The sequence below is a fragment of the Astatotilapia calliptera genome, chromosome 20, assembly GCF_900246225.1.
Source record: "Astatotilapia calliptera chromosome 20, fAstCal1.2, whole genome shotgun sequence".
NCBI lineage: Eukaryota > Metazoa > Chordata > Actinopteri > Cichliformes > Cichlidae > Astatotilapia > Astatotilapia calliptera.
Window position 1 is genome coordinate 26,884,712 of NC_039321.1, and position 17,650 is coordinate 26,902,361.

Here is a 17,650-nt window from a genome sequence, read left to right on the forward strand (position 1 = left end):
AGGCGGAGAAACATTAAACCCAGGGGGAGGGGGAGGGCTGGGGAGTGGAGGGGAGGGGGGGGTTATGCTGTCGTGCCGGCGCCCTTGGCCTCCCCCAGTGGATCTGGGGGGTCAGGCGGCTGTCTGTGATCCCACACAGCGGCTCTTCCACATGGGATTTATTTTCTTGCTGGATGGGCAGGCAGGCGGCCCAAGAGGATTCTCATTTTAGACCAGCGTCTGTAGCTGTCAACGCCAGCCGACAGAGGCGAGCGGACACCCGACCCCGAGTATCCTCCCTCAACACTCCCCTTTGGACTGTCTCCCCTCCTCCTCCTTGTATTCCCTGTTCACACACAGAAAAAGCACACAGACACCGAGCATGCACACCTACACACACACACAAAATAATGATTTCACAGCCTCTCGTTTTCTTTAAATAAAACCTCCACTTACGTTATGATGTGGCTGGAAATTATAACATTTAAAAAAATTCAGCATGACTGTTTATTCAGTTTTGCATTCAAAGCCATTTTTTTGCAGTTTAGCAGGAGTCCTTATCTTTGATTGTAATGCTGTGTGGTGAACTCAACTGAAAGCCTCGACGAGCAATGAGCCAGGTCTATCTAGCAAAAAAAAAAAAAAAAAATGCACAGCGTCTCCCCTTCCTCCCAAGCGCCGTTAATAATTCGTGCAGTAAAAGATAGCATGCCTCTCTGAGTTTGTGGGAGTTATTGGCACAGTATTCCCCACCATATTTGTGCGAGGCAGTGATAGGAACATAAATTATTTCTTATCTCTTCCGCAATCCATTTTTCAAAGGGCTCACTCTGTGTTTGAAGGGTAGCAGCGCCGGCAGCCAAAGCCCAGATAGTCGGCTACATTAGCCTTCAAGAGATCCGACTTCGTGATTTCAAACAATGCAATAAAAACAGAACTAATTGACATGGGCAGTACCATATATGACCACAATTTAATACCAAATTAGGCCTCTGGAATCCAACAAAAGATCAAAACAATGGTCACCATTTCCACCACAGCAAAGGCAGGCACTGTGAGATCATTAAGTTAAATGAATGGCAATGCAGCTGTGGATCTAAGAGGTAAGCCCTTGAATGTTAAATATTTCTAGATTTTCTACAAGATTTAACAGTGGACCAAAAATGGACTCTTTGTCCAAACTAGTGATTTAAAGAATTTCTAAATTATAGGTTTTTTTGCGTGTGGAAATTGGACAATGTTGGGTAAATAAATTCTCTCAATTAGATATGTTGAAATAGTCGTCTTCTATCCGGTGAGCTGCCAAATAAAACTGAAAAGACAGTATATAATCACACTGATGCCTTTGGAAGACACCAAAAGATTCAACCTTCTGAAAAGAGAAATACTTTTAAGGCGCCTGTTTTCCATAACAAGGCCCCTTCTGGGGTCAAGAGTTTCTCTCTCGGATGAAATCATGCAAAAAGAAACACAAGAAAAGTTTTAAGGGAAAGTGGAAAAAGTCGAGCAGTGACTTGACCTGGTCAGCCGTGTGAACGCAGCTCTGAATCGGAACATTTTCTGGAAACTCTTCACAAGCAGTGCTGGTTATCAGTCTCAGCAGTTTAGACGTGTTTTACAGTTCAGCCTGATCTGCTGAGAGAAAATGACAAATGATAAATATAAAACCCTCCTCTGCAAAGCATTAATGTCTGCTTGCAAAGAATAAACCCTAGCTCTCCCAGCTACTATTGATTTTTTTCCTGTGTGTGATGTGAAACCAGCAATCAGCACTGCGGTTCAAAATAGCCCTGAAACTGGAGCCGAGACGTCAATGAGTCGCCAACACATTTCAATTAGTGAGCCGCCCTGGCCGATCTCTCCCCTGGGGCACAAAGCACAGAGGGCCCAAGTCAACATATGGTCCTGCATTGGCTTAAACGAATCTGATAAGCCACTGAGCGGGAATTTATGTATGCCACAGCTATTTGTCTAATACTAGGTACAAATTGTAAGCTAAAAAACAAAAACAAAAAACAACTGCATGCATCTGGAATTAAAAGCAACTACAGTCTCTGAAGGCCTTTAAAGAGTCTGGGTTGTTTGACACGGGTGGCTTCCGGTCAAAAGACGCATGGAGGGATAAGAATTCAGCCAATGTAATGTGAGCTGGTAGCAGCTCACATGACATAATTTTAAGAAGTGAAATTATAGCCCATCAGTGTTTAACTTTTAATTTACCTATTTAGAAAACCTGCTTTCATTCATAATGAGCCCGTGGCAGCGCTATCTAACACCCAGAGGATGATTTACAACTTAATCTTCCGTACGGATTTTGGTGTAAGCTACTTATCTCAGGCTGTAGTTTTGTTTCTCGTTGAATAGTGTTAGGAAAAACAAGAGTATAAGTAGATTTCACATTTGCAGTACTGAATTTAACTTCGCTAACAAGTTAAAAACAATAGTATTTTGCTCCATGTGAACACAGTTCAGTTGTTTCCTTTAAATTAAAAGTGTTGGGCAAGTTTAAAGGGGCTACTGTATATGTGGGTGTTTTATTTTGAAAGTCTCAGCCTGTCCTGTCTCAAGATTCCCTATCAGCAGTGGTAGTCCTCAACGTCATCCAGAGCTGCCTCTCCTGCAAGTCTCCTGTCTTGTCCTGACTCGAACTCTTGGACTGTGTCGATATTTTGTATCGTTTTCTATTTGTCAAGACCAAGAACCCAACATGGCATTTAAGATTTGGAGCTGAGGACACTGCTCCTTTGTATCATTTAGTGAGACAGGGATCACCATTAGCAATGGCGGTCCAAAGCAAAGTAGGAGTCTGTCCACTGAATAACAGGGGACCGCCACATAAGTCAGAAGGCCAACCTGGACTTGGGAAATGAGGATTTAGGCTGGGTTTAGATTAAATTTCACAATAAAAGTAGCACCTTTAATTGTTTTTGCTAAATAGGCAAAGAGAAAGACAAGAATTCTGTCAAAAAGCTATTTATCTTTACTAGAATAGCCAACAAGCTTCACTCTTTATAGATAGTGACAGAAAAAGAGACAATTTCATTGTTTGTTTTTTTAGCACTGAGAAAATCCTCAACAACAAATCAAGAATAGAAAAGTAATGCATGAATGCCAATTCAATTTAGGTTTATTTATTTGGTTCCACACAACAACAACAATGACTTTAAGGCACTTTATACTTTAAGGTAAATACCCTAAAATAATATAGAGAAAACACCAACAATTAGACCACCCCTTATGAGTAAGCACTTGAAGACAGTGGTAATGAAAAGCTGCCTTTTAACAGGAAGAAACCTCCAGCAGAACCAGGCTCAGGGAGGGGCGGCCATCTGTTGCCCCAAGTTTGAAGTAAGGGGAGGGATGCCAGATCATTGTATTAAAGTAAATACCTCAGCTGTTCTAAAGTTATTATCATCAGACTGACTCAGTGCTTTATATTCCTGACTATAAAGAATGCTGAAAACTGACATGGGGTCCACTTTCACAGTTGTTAAGCGAGTTAATTTTTTGCCATATCTCTGCTATCAGATAGCTCCAGATTTAACTAAAAACAAATTACATTTATGATATTTAACACTTGTTAATTTTTGTTTTTACAAGAAAGAAAAAAAATGCATTTTTCCTCTCAAAGTCAGTATCTGTTATGATACTAAAAAATGTTTTTCATAATACTCCTAAAAGTAAGACTAGATAACTGGAAGAAAAAAAATGTTTTGTGCATGTTTGCCAGCCTGCTCTCTCTCGCTCATAGCCATGTTGTTCATTCTCTGACAGCTCTCATCAACAGCAGCAGACTGGCGCTGGCATTGTGTGTGTGTGTGTATTTGTGTGCATACGTGTTTGCGCGTGTGTACGTGCTGTACATTCTCCACCGAGGGGCCAGGGGGTTACGCTGGAGCCACAGGGCCACCGCGACATCTCACTGCCCCCCTCCCTCACAGTCCCCCGTACCCCTCTGGCCTTTTGCTCCTCGCCTGGCTGGCAGCCCTGCATCAGGCAGACACACACAGACACAGGCTCTGCCCCCCCACCAACCCCTGCCAGAACACACACACACACACCACTCGCTTCACCACCCCCCGCTCGGGGCCGATCGATACAGCTCTTCGCCTTTCATCTGACCAGAGCTTTGGAGGAGCTGTGCTTCCTGAAGAAAACCCAATACAGCATTCCCTTCTCAGGGTAGCTTATTCTCTCTGTGTGTAAAAGTGTGTGTGTGTGTGTGTGTGTGTGTGTGTGTGTGTGTGTGTGTCTGCGCGCGCGCTCGTGTTTGGTTGTCTAAATGAGAATGTGTTTGTGAATGAGAATGTGTGGGTGTAGGAGCAGAGAAGGAAAGGTTTTGTGCGCAGTGGGCCAGCGATGTGATAAATCAGCTAAAAGATGACCATAATAACAGGGTGTTTGAGTGTATGAAAGACCAGTGACTAAAACATAAACAGGTTTGTAGTAGATGTTGCACACCAGTGGAACAAATAGTCGGATCAAATAAAACATCTGATCAGTGCAACATGAAACTTGCTCTTCCCTTTTTGAATGGCGTGTCCTGACTCAGAGAAAACCCTCAATGCTCTTTTTATAGGTCAGTTTCTTGCTAACCTTAATGTTATTAAAGTATGAATACCTTAAAACTTCCCTGGGTGAAATTATTTCTACCTGAGCTGACACTCAGATTTCTGAGAGAAAAGTTCAATCTTAGTGGAAGATACTCATAAATACTTCAAAAGCACGAGAAGCGCGCTCACTCCTCCCCCAACTTCTCCTCCGCTTATCCAGCAGCTACCTGTGTTGTTTAAAGCTCAGCCATCCCCGCTCACTTCACTGCTTATCCTACAAATTCTGGTCCTGTTTATAGACAGTGAAGCCTAACTTCCCGCGTGAATCAGCGAAAGACTGAACCTCTTCACTCAACTTCAATGTGTTAAACAAGGGAAGCTGCTGAGGTCACACAGAGGTCAGGGGAAAACACCACCTCCGGGGACAAAAACACACCACATTTGATTGGCTAGCAAACTGTAAAGGGTTTGTTTTTTTCAAGGCTCCAAACCTGTATCCAACCTGAATGGAGATTAAAAAGTCAAGACACATATTTGAGTAATAAGCTGCAACTTGAAGAACCTGATTTTTCTTTCACATTTTTAACTGAATGTGAGAAAACCAAAACTGATGTTTAGCTGAACGTTGAGTTCAACTCCATCTTTATTCCACTCTGTTATTGTCACAATACTCATACAAATTAAACAAAAGGAAAAATCTACTTGTCTTGTAACCAGTCATAATCATAAAATGCATTTCTATTTATTTGATAAAATAAGCTCCCCACCCTAAACACTAACATTATATTACTGTGCGGACACAAACTGCACAATATGTCACAAAATAACGTTAAAAACTAACTTTCATGGGAATAGCTCACATCAATAAAAATAACTGTCTGTAGGCATTTTCATTATGTGTGGCATGAATGCATATAATACTGCAAGAACTCAGTCCAAGGATTCACATTCAGATCTGTACCGTTTTGCATTTGAATGCATTTGTTCCTAACAAACCCACGCACTTGTGTTACTAACAAACGTAAAGATATTCACACAGAACGAAGCGTTTCTGGTTGAAAACGTGAAACAAGAGTTCTTGATCAACCACATTCAACTGCTTAATAATGCAAATAAGCCAATCACAATGCAGAAAATCCATGCATTTAGGCATAAAGACATGAAGAAGAATGAACGCAGCATGGTTGTTGGCGCCAGAGAGGTTGGTCTGAGTATTTCAGAAGCTGCAGATCTACTGAGAGTTCCTTCACACAGCTATCTCTAGGGTTTACAGAGGATGATCCAGTGTAAAAGAGAATGGCCAGACTGCTTTGGGTTGATAGCAAGATGCACTGCAGACAGATCTCCAGCAACTGTGTGATGCCACTGTGTCAATATGGACCAAAATCTGTGAGAATGTTGAATAAATGCCACGAAGAATTGTGTGTTCTGAAGGCAAAAGGGAGTTGAACTCAGTACTAGCAAGGTGTAACTAATGAAGTGTCCCATGAGCTTATGCGAGTCTGTGCCAGTGACACTTAGCTTTTAAATTCCTCACCTCACAGTATATTGCTACCCACTTTAAATGGCCTTGTTATTAAAATTTAGAAACAACAAAAAGGCACAAAAAAGTTTTAGCGTGACATTTTAAAAACAGGAAAAACCCTCCCACTACCATCTGCTGAACTCCACAGAGGATTTGGTTCAACAATAATTTTTTAATGCTGATTAACGTTCACAGTAGATTGTTGTAAAGTGAGCAAATCACACAAATATTAACTATTCAATGGTTTCCTGTAGAGTAAAAAAAATCTCAAATACAATCATCAAGCAAAACAATGCACGCAAGTCTCTCATTTAGGTTCTTAGTCTGGTTCCTCTGCAGCCATCTTTTAGAGGGGTTAGAGCTTAGGGACTCAAAACTGTCACCCCTCCCCCCAAAATCAAGATTGAGGTTTATACAGTGTAACTGTTTTAGAGCGTGTGATCAGTTGCTATAAAGCCATCAAGTATTCATAATTATTTTAAAATGACATTGTTATGGGCAATAATTAGGATTACGACATCAAGAACATTGATGGAAGTGTTAGTTTGAACTTCACAACAGATTTCCAGATGTCATCCTGTCACATGAATTATCAAAAATAAATAAATAAAACAAAAAAGTCTTCTATCTTCATGGTGTGCTTCTGCATTGCTTGGGCCATTGAGTACATGCATTTAAGTTTCTCACTCAGGCCACTCGGTTTTATTTTGCTCATATATTTTAAACAGGGATAGTCATCGGCTTCCAAGTATTCAATAAAGCTTTGGAAAGTTTTTAAACTATAAAAACCAAAAATGTAATTCTTATTAATTCTTAATACAGGATTAAATATACCAATAGCCAAATGCTAGTTTGGCTCAATTTCCATTTATCTGAGGTGATGGAAACTTTTTTTTAAAACAGGCTAAAATTTTAGACTGATATGGTCAAACTTGCAAGTTTAAACAAAGGCAGTCCTTTTTTTTAAATTAATCCTATTAAGGTGCAAAAACATAACAAATAAAAATGTAAATAAAAGTTCCATATTGTCCTCAACAATGCCCAGCGTTTGCTGTCCAGTCTAGACCAAAGAACAGAATCGAACATAACAAATATCCAGAGGGGTTTTTGTGGGGTTTTTTCCATTTACTTCCACTTTGTTGGAGAAGGTGGAAGCCATTTTTATCTAGGTACACGTAAATTCAAACAACACCACCCACCTTTCACAGAAGCTCAACACAGGATGTTGTCCCAGCAGATGTTTAGTCTGCCCAGAACAGCATACCATCTTCTGTTTTTATTGGCACTTTGAGTCCACTGGCTTTCCACAGAGGAACCACAGCTTTGGTCACTAGCACTACCCCCAATCTGACCCACACAAACATATGAGGTACAATGTCATAGAGTTAGGAGGCGAGAAGGCGACGCAGGTTAGGAGCAAGCGAGCTGAGCCCAGATCCGCAGGGCCACGGACAGTGCAGTATAAACAAGACTGAGCATGGCCACCAAGAATTGGTACATTATCCCAGTGGAAACGTCTGTGCAAGGATGACTCAGCCTCCACACAGCACAAAAAGGCTGGAGAAATGCTGCTCTGTCCCAAACAGTTTCCAGACTATTCAAAACAGGCCTTTTAATCCCAGCCTGATGGTAACCAAATGGCCAAGTGAAGGATGAGAGAGCTTTGTGGTTATCACGTCATTTCACAGTCAAGACAGATAACTTCCAAACCTGGATTCTGGCCTGCAGGAAGTACTGGAATGCCATAAATATGTAATAGGCATGTTCATCCTAAGCACAGGTTGGGTAAATACCTAGGATTTGATCTAGCTGGGTGTGTATCCTGCTTGCATGTTTGGAGATTTTTAAATATTGTGCGTTCTTAGGAGTTCAAATGCAAGTTTTTCTAATTATATAAAGTCTTGAGACACCCCTTTATTTTTCTATAATACGGTACCAAGAAGCCAGACTTTCAAATTGTTATTAATAATATTTTATAATTATGTAAAATTATCTTAAGTGACTGTTCTCTAGGCTTTCTGAACATCCTCCAAAGTACTTATTTGGGCATTAGCGGCATTTTTACTCATTTTCAGTCCAGTTCTTCTACCTAGCCATTCTCAGGCGAATGTTTTTGTGGTTGCTGTTTGTTAAGCCACCTAAAACTGACCCTTGTATTATTCAAGCATAAAAAGGCCCCTAACTCAAGGGATGAACCAGTGTTGGCATGGTTCATGCCAAGAAGCAATTCTTAAGAAAGGGAAACTGGGAGAAAAGATTGAAGTATGAAAAATTACACAAGAACTGGGCTTGAAGTTGGTGACAAAAGCTCTTATGGAGTGATGACTCCAAATTTAAAATTTTGGTTTCAAATTAGTCATTGTTATGCAACTTCAGCATTACAATGATCTTAAACACACCGCCAATGTAGTAAAAACTTACCTGGACAGTATGTTATTGTTTATTTTCCTATCAGTCACAGATTGGCCCCCTACATTACTTATTAAAGCACTTGGGGATCCTCTGCAGACAGCCAAAATTCAAGAAGAGCTTTGGATTTCCTTTAACAAGCCTAGAGAATTATGCTTTAACTATTAAAGAAATTACAAGAAAGCTCATCTAAGAGAGTTATGTTCAAGGTTAAACGTGGTCATGCCAAATATTAAAATATTTACTTTCAAGCTTGTTAGAATTGTAAAAAAAAAACCAAAAAAACCTTTTTATATGTATGTTTGCATATTTCAATTTAATCGTTCCACGCATTTCCCATTTTGCTAGCAAAATATAAAGAAATGAGGTTCAAGTCTTTTGCATAGTACTGTACACCACACTCTTTTTGGTGTTCTGTTGTAATTTTATATTTTTTAAATATGGGGGAGACCACAACTTTAAATTGCTTTTGCCTTACAACCATAGCGCATGATAAATGATCGCCAATCAGAAATCCTGGGTCTAAGTTAAGCGTTGGTTCGCTCTTTGGTTTGTCAGGTGAAAGTTAAGGACAACTACTGCTCCCTGCAGTCAGAGCAAAGGAGGACAAGAGATCAAGATGGAAAGAGGAGGGAAAGAGATCCAGGAATGCACGGCAAGGCGGCTGCCTTGGCAGGTAGATGAAGTGAGGATCACATGGGCCAGCGTGGGGGGGTGATTAATGCGCGAGGGAATGCACGGGAAGGAAAACAAGGCTATAAATCAGCCGCTGGGCCTCCATGCTAATTGTAATTGAAATGAATTTGTCTGGCCCATAGTGTAGGGAGTTGCATTTACTATTGACCAATAGGGCCCCAGTGGTCTAAGGGAAATGAACAAGGAGCGGGGCATGTCCGTGCCAAGATCGATGCATAACCCAGCGCGGATATTTGTGTCCCGTAAATAAAGGTGATTTGGGACTAAAACATGTAACAGGTGAGTCACTGTGTTGGTTCCCATGGTAACTTTGGTCAATGTGATGATGGAGGCCTTAACTCAGCGTACTGGATTCTCCGCCTCTGGGCCACAGTTCAGAAGTGAGGATGTTTTTAAAATAATAATACATTCACATTCACAGTGGTATAGAACTTGTTTTAAAAAAATGTCCGTGTCACTGCCCTCTGAGTACAAGAAAACTTCATGTATTTGTTGTTATAAAGCTTGTATTTGGCTACAAAGCCGCAAAACTCATGCAGAAAATGTTTAAATCCCAAACTCCAGTCCACTACCCGAAAAGGGCATGTAGTCCTTTATTTATTAATCCAACTGCACATCATGTAAGTGGGACAAACATACACCTGCCAGCGTGTGAGTGTCTTTTAAATGAACCTGAAGATAAATAACAACATAGAGCGAAGACACCAGTGTTGTGCTGTTGCTTAAAGATCTCCACAGGGATCGTGTATTCATGAGCCTTTTCTGGACATTTCTGGAAGTTCACAACCAAGCGGCTTTCAGCATATTCACAAAGAGTTGTCACAGTAGCTGGATCCCCACATTTGATTTGGCAGACTTTTATGCTGGATGTTCTTTCTGACGCAACCCTCCCAGGCATTTGTGCTTCCTATCAATCTGAAACTAGGGATTTTTCACATGTTAGGCTAATGTGTTAACCACTTCACTAATGAAATGTAAAAAACACTACTACTCACCTCATCTGCCACATTAAAATGCCTTTTTACTAGAAGAAATTTTGTTTTTCTATTGAGGTAGCAAAATATTTCACCAAAAAAAAAAAAAGATTAGATAACACATAGAAAATGAAACCCCAAATGAACAACCTTGCTCAAAGCCTAAAGCAAAACCAGCCTTGGATAAATGGGATGTTGTGCCGAGCACCCAGCAGAGTATTCCCTCCTTTCTCTCTCTCTGGGATTTGATCTCCATGTTGTGATCTAATAACATTCCCCCATGAGACTGCAGATGGCATCCCGATTACACTGCAGGAAAATAACATCCTTTCCCATTCGCACACATAGCGTTTCATAACATACCCTCATCAGGACATGGTTAAATGGCAACTGCAGTTGGGCAGGCTACTCATTCAAACCATTTCCAGCAGACATTCAGTGAAACACCAAGCACTGCGCTACGTATCGGCCAATTCTCTGCAACACGTTTGAAATTGCTTAGAAGATTTCACATGCTCCGCGACAAACTACACACACCAAAAAAAGAAAAAAAGAAAAAGTAATTCACCCCCGCAATTTATAGCTCTTTGAACCCTGCGGGTGCAACGAACAATAGGAACAAAGCATTGTCTTTCAATTGTCTGTGACAGTGTGGGCTGCTCAGCACAGAGGCCTTCGCCCTAACTATTGGGGCTGTGTTTGCTAAATGAGCCAGAGCAACACAGCGGAGCCCACAAGGCTCCACACTCTCTGATACGTCCAGGGGCTTTTCTCTGCCTGCACACTCTCTCCACCACCTTACCTCCTCTTCTACCCCCCAATCCTTCCCCTCCGTCAGGAATCTATATTTCATAAGCGAGCTGTGGAGCTCCAGTGCCCAATTATCAGCAGATAAGGCACAGGAAGCCCTGGAGCGCCGGCACGGCTATTTAGACGGGGAGGGGGGAAGGAGCTGGAGAACGAAAGGCAGCCAGGCAGGCAGGCAGGCAGGCAGGGACCCAACCCCCCAGGGGCACTTCGCCCTCGCTATTTTTTTTCTTCCTTCTTTTTTCTTTTCACGCTCTCTCTTTCTCTCTCTCTCACTGACAGCCTCCTCCCCCCCTTACCTTAGCGGCAGGGTTCAATTAGTGCCGACGGCGGCTAGCACCCACAGCCCCGCTTAGCCCGGGAGCTGGAGCCTCTATCAGCACACACCAACAGCACGCAAGGCTGAGTCCAACGAGCAAACTAACGTCAAGACAAGTTTTGTGTGGGTCTTGCACATATAGGCATGCACACGTACGCACACACACAATCGCACAATCCGAGAGGCTTTTAGTATCTCAGCCAGGAGCACCACAGAGTCATCCACATAAAATTTTAAATAAAAACTGAAAACTTTTTACTACATTTTTTCTTTTATTCTTGAGACCATGGCATGGAGGTAAGGACGATTCATTGGCTAGCCTTAACATCCACGTCATGCATGAAAATGAGATATTATTCATTGTCTCCATGTAATAATCACATCTCACTAATCCCTAGGATGTTACTTTTAACAATGCAGGGATTTCCTAGTTAAAGAAAGGTCATATAAAAATATAAAAAGCTGACCAAATGTGAAATTAACAGCAGCCACACCAAATATTTCCTGTTATTTCAGTGTTTTTCAGACACGTCGTTGCTGCCTCGTCGGGCCAGCACATTTAATTCAGGACTTTTCACACTCTTCTGCAGCCCCAGACCTTTATTAGCGACGGGGTAAAAGTCAATGTGCCTCCCGCATTTTCAGACCCCACCGAAAAAAAAGAAAAAGAAAAAACCACGAACTCCAACTGCCAATGCTGAGCAAGGTCGGCCAGGGGTCAGGCACAGCTCACGGATACGAGACGGATATCGATTCGCCGGGACAGGCCACAAGCGCCACTTTCTCTCCTCCTCTTTTTCCTCTACAGTCACAGGGCAGGCATCAGCCAATAGATCAGCCAAGGGCAGGAAACGGCCGGGGTCAGAGGGGACGCTGAGAGTATATGTGTGTGTGTGTGTGTGCGTGCGTGCGTTTGTGTGCAGGCGCACGTGTGTGATGATAAGACTAACAGCCACCCGAAAGCTGCACCACAGCTATGGGACCTTCAGGCTGGGCCCAATCACCTGCGACCAACAAAGAAAATCACTCTGACCAAAAACTGATAGAGTCATCTTACCTTATCTTCTATGACTGCTTCAGCATCTTGCCTGTTATTGCTATGGCTTCTATCAATAGGCAGTTAATATTACCAAACACTTGTCACCACAGGACAGTGTTTGGGTGTATTTGGTTTGTCATTTTTATCCAGTGGCCTGGATCAGGGAATCCACCAACACCAGGAAAGAAGCTGGAGTCGTGCTCTTAAAGCACCAGCAGTGCACTGGTCATCATTGAGTACCATGTATGATTGTTATACTCGAGTAAATAAAAAGTTTATATTTCTCAGTTTTTATGGATGTGTGGTTAAATGCACAGGTGGACCGTATGTTTGCAAGTCTGAAACAGAGGAGAGCAGGCAATGCTCCCAGGCATAGAGAGCAGGGCAGCTCTATCTTCCACTACTATAAGGCAGGGCAGTATAAAGAAAACGAGTAAAGTGCACTGGGCTGCATCAGTAGAGTTGTGCGATATCTACAGTTCAAACCCAATAACTGCAACATACTGTAGCTCAAATGCAAATATGTGAATAAATTAAGTATCTGTTGATGCAAACCCTAGTTTCTATCCTCTTTGAACCTTCTCATTTTAGGTTTACACATAATTTTGGAAGACGTGACTGCCCTCGATATGTGGGGTACTCAGAAAGTCAATTTCTTGGTCATCTTGCTCATCTCTTACGCTCTTTTAGCCGTTTCAACCACAAACTGCAGAAACACAGAGCAATTTTGATAAATAAGGAAACGACTACAAAAGAAAAGCTTCAGATACAAGACAGAGAAGATAGCGAGGCAGTGAAGGGGAAGTGAACTTCCCCCGCTGACGCTCTTGTTCCACAGCAAGAATCCCCCGGTCGGTAGCCTCAAACATCTGGTTCCAGTTAGCTCTCAGTGCTTTGACGCGTTTCCTGTGCTGCTGCTGCTCCACGCAGCCACGGCCACGACGCACACACCCCTCCCAACAAGCATGACAGCAAAACTCTCTTGAGATGATACACTGTAGGTCACACACAGACGCATACGTCTACTCTATGTTCAAACGAGCCAAGAGTGCTTGAGGCTGTACTCTGGCTTCAGACCGTCTGTTACAGAAACGAAGGGGTAATGACATCATAGCCAGAGTTACATTAATAATCTGTGGCATTTCCAAATAAATGTTTTGATGCCATCACACATTTATATAACAAGCAAACATTACTCATCTCATGAAACTTAACACTGTATCTTTTTCTATGAATAATAGCAGCCAGTTCTATATTAAAACCACGAATATGATGGAAGTAAGAGCTAGAAGAACAGGACAGTGACTTTACAAAAGAAATTATTTAGCCTTTTGTTCCCAATATGAAACTCATAGTAATACTTTCTTGAAACCAATCCGCAGTGAGAATTTGCTCAGCAGTAGTTGTGCGTGCGTCACTGTAAAGCAAACATCTAATGCTGTTTATGTTTCGTACCTTAAGCTGAACCGAGGCAATTTCCTGCCAGTTACACTGATGCAGCAATAAAGTATCGAAGCTTTGAGTCTGACACACGGTCACAAACAAGCTCAGAGGCACAGATTGTATTTTTGACCTGTCATGACACCATGTTATGTCACTCACTCTGTGTATGACTATAATGTTTCAGTGTAACTGCCCACATAATTAACAAAAACGCCTTCCAGTGAGGTGATTCCCTTTGTGGGGGAGTGGAAAAGGGTGAACCCAGAATGGAGAAATACATGTGAGATGTGCAAAAAAGAAAAAAACAAAAAACAAAAGAAAAAAAACAAAAACAACAAGGAGCCCACACAGCCCTGCTGCCATGCAGAGGAACATTGTAACCTCGTGGGCTACACCGGGGATTACGGGTGGTGAAAGTGAGAATGAGGGGGTGAGAGGAGAGAAAGAAACAAAAGTGCAATGAAGAGGAGGTAAAGAAACAGGAAGGAGCTTCTCAAAGGCTTTCCTGCGTTGGAGGGACTCCCTGTACCACGCAAATTCTCTATAAACAGAACACAAAATCATTCTGTGAAATCACCATGTGACTGGAAATTTACTAACCTTCTGTTCGCCTACTCTTAAAAAAAAAAAAAAAAAGAGCCAGGCCAGTTTCCATTTCTATTTTAGATTACGCTACAGACGTAAAAACCCGGACATACAGCAAATCTAAGCAAACCAATATTTTCTTAGAGCTTCTTAAGAGTACAGTAACATTGCAACTTTCAATATATGAATAATAGTGCATAAAGATGTCTCCATCTAAATTCGGTTTGCGGTAAAGCCGTGCTTTTTCTAGATTTAAAAAGACACACTTTAATTGCTCCCAAGCGCGGGTGAGCATGACCAAATGAGGACAAATGAAAGTTTAAGGAGGCAGTATTGATTTGTGTGGAGGTCAGGGGTAGGTCACCCCTATCAGAGAATCAACAAACAGCCGCCAGCACCCTTCTCAGCTAAGCCAATCACCTTCTGACCTGGTCCACTGTTACCATGGCAAATGACCCTGAACCACACAGACCATAAACTCAGCTCCTTACCGAGTGAAAGCAGCAAAGCGGAGCTACGCAAAGATGGTGGAACCACAACAAATCTTTAATACAGATTTTACTCTGTTTTCCAATCTCTGGGACTTGGCGAGTATTCAAAAAAATAGTGCTACTTCAGCAGAGATGTGATCTGGTTGTGCTATTGATTCACAAAACGATGTATTAAAATTCATATTATTCCAATTGAAATGTAATTGAAAAGTAACAAATGAGGGCTTTTGCCTGTATGAATCATTAAGCCCTTAAAGGAACATCAATTTAATGGTTTTACATGCAGTTTAGCGTTTGCTTTTGGGATTTTTTACTCTACAAACGCAAAATTCTCATCAATACAATAATGACTGCAAAAATATCACTCCAGTCATGCCCTTCTTATAATCCAATTTTTTGTATCCATGTAGAAGGAAGAAATTTCAGACTCTTGTCTTATATCTACACTTTCCAAATTATCCTCCTCCTGCTCCTCCTTTTAGCCCACTCTCCTAACACCCCTCCTTCCCTCCGAGGCAGGCAGGCAGTGGTGGTAACCAAGCCTCTGGCAGTGTGTTCCTATCCTGCAGGAGCCCTCAGGTTCCAACCTGTCAATATCCCAGGCAGCATCTTGGCTCTGCTGTGGCTCAGTTAACCTCCTCACCCACCGCTACAGCACAAGAGGCTCCTGTCCCTCTGCCAGCCCAGAGACAAGCACATTCTATTCCCCCCACCCCAAGCACTACTTCTCCTTCACCTCAAATACGCTCCTGCACCACAAACACTGAGCTCACATCTGTAAAGGGCAGCACTCTGGCAGCAAAAGCAAGCAAGATGGCAGCCGACGGTAGTTTTCTGCTCACTGACATCTCAGATGCTTTTGGATGACAGTCACGTTGGAAGCTCACTGAGGGTAAAGAGGGAGGATATTGGAGAAAAGCCTGAAGCCTGAAGGGAAGAAAAGCTCAGTGACTCTGTGACAAAGGTCCCATCATCTCATGGTCTATATCAGTTTCAGAGAGAAGAGGGGTCGCTGTAAGAAAATGAATACATTTTTAAAAAGAAATCGATGTATTGACACAGAAACAGGAATTTCAGAGTGGTTTAAGAGTATTTGTAATCTACAAACGCACACAGGCCTGATCCCAACCGTGGTAACAAGCGTGTGGCAGCATGTCACCCATCCCATCTCAAAACACACGCACTCTCTCCCACACACACACGAACACACACTCCTCCGTGCCTGACTGCGAGGCACCGTGGCTGTCTGCTGGGAGCTCAGGTTACGGCCGACCAGACTTTATGGAAGCCTCTCTCCCACACCCACTCCCCCTCCGCAGGGCTCCGGAGGAGGTATCGAGTTGCCGGTTCAGCGCCGGCCAGGCTTGGAGCTGGCGGCGGCTTGTGATCTTGGGTGCCTGTGTGTTTTATCTCCCACTCTTTGAGGATATCAGCACACAGCGCTGCTGTCTCTTCAGGTATGTAGGTGTGATTTACATAGACCCTTCGTGCTCATGCACGTACACACAAAATGCGGCCTCCTTCTCAGCACCTGTATTTTATATTCCCACATGCAATAAGAATAAATGAGGAACAAAAGTATAAAATGCTACGTTTTCTCACTTAGAAGCAGGTGTCTCTGAGTCTTATTTGAAGATGTTCACATCTGATTTTGCTTTTACCTTTGTAGAAGCAACTTCAATTTTTACTCATTCATTTTAAAGCAACGGGGTTTCAATTTCCATCTTTAGATGGTCTCTAACTCTTGCTTCTATACACGAACCAAGTCAACAACAAAGTGACACTGAAGAAAATCTGATTACTTTCTGGATAATGAGTGAGATCAGAAGTCTCAGTAAAGGTTGCTCCAAAACCATGATGAATAAAACCAAAACTATCTGCAGCTATAGGGTGGATACTACAAGAGCTAAGAGAAAATACTGATATGTTGACTGACTCTACACCTTAATGGGACTGGTGTCAAAACCCAGCACAACTTTTTCACAACTGAAATGACACTTAAAAGCAATGGCGTGCCCCTTTAAGAAAGACTGTTTCGTGACTCCTACAATTATTCATACATAACCAAAGACCATCACCACAACACCTATGTCCCTTCCAAACCCCATGATGCTATCGGTTCTCTGAGAGAGTGACTTGCTAAAACCCCGTCTATGAGAATCTCATTGTGGCACATTTGCATGAAGGAGTCGCGGGAAAGGTGCACTCGCGGGTCAACATCGAACACACCATCTATATTCAGGGACCTTGTGACGGTTCTACCGCAAGCTCGCTTGCTAGCCTGGCTTGGAACGGCACTCATGAATATTGCATGGGGACATCTGCCACCTCTGAATTATAGATCTGTGGAGGCCCAGCATATGGGAACAGCCCAGCAAGTGCTAATGGCTAGCTCACCATAACAAAATATGGGTTAGAGGCACGTGAATGATAGTTGGGTCATGCAACCTTTCAGTCATCTGAATGTGAGGCGGATTATAAATGTGATTATTTACATGACTCTGTGTGTGTGCGTGTGTGTTCATGTATGTGGAATGAGGATGGATATAGTTATTTGACCACAAACAAGCAACCAAATTACAGACATCCAACTTGCTCATGTGACTGTGAGAAAGCCAGTAAATCACACCATGTGTAGCCCATGTAACTCTGAAGCTAATGCGACCTTCTCACATGGGGAAAAGGCAACAAACGAATTTCCACACAGGAATTAATAAAAGTCAGTCGATCATTTTAAAACACTTCCCAACGCTAAACTTGTGGATGTAAAAAATGAGACTCAGAAACCCTCAGCCTAACAAGCAATGGTTAATGTCCCTGAGCCTTTTAT

General features: G+C 42.4%; 1 protein-coding gene across 2 annotated transcripts in view; it reads right to left on the reverse strand.

The window, feature by feature from the left end:
• The window catches only part of samd11 (sterile alpha motif domain containing 11), an 82,674-nt gene that overhangs the window by 58,832 nt on the left and 6,192 nt on the right, over positions 1–17,650 (reverse strand). The gene's annotated exons all lie outside the window — the stretch shown is intronic.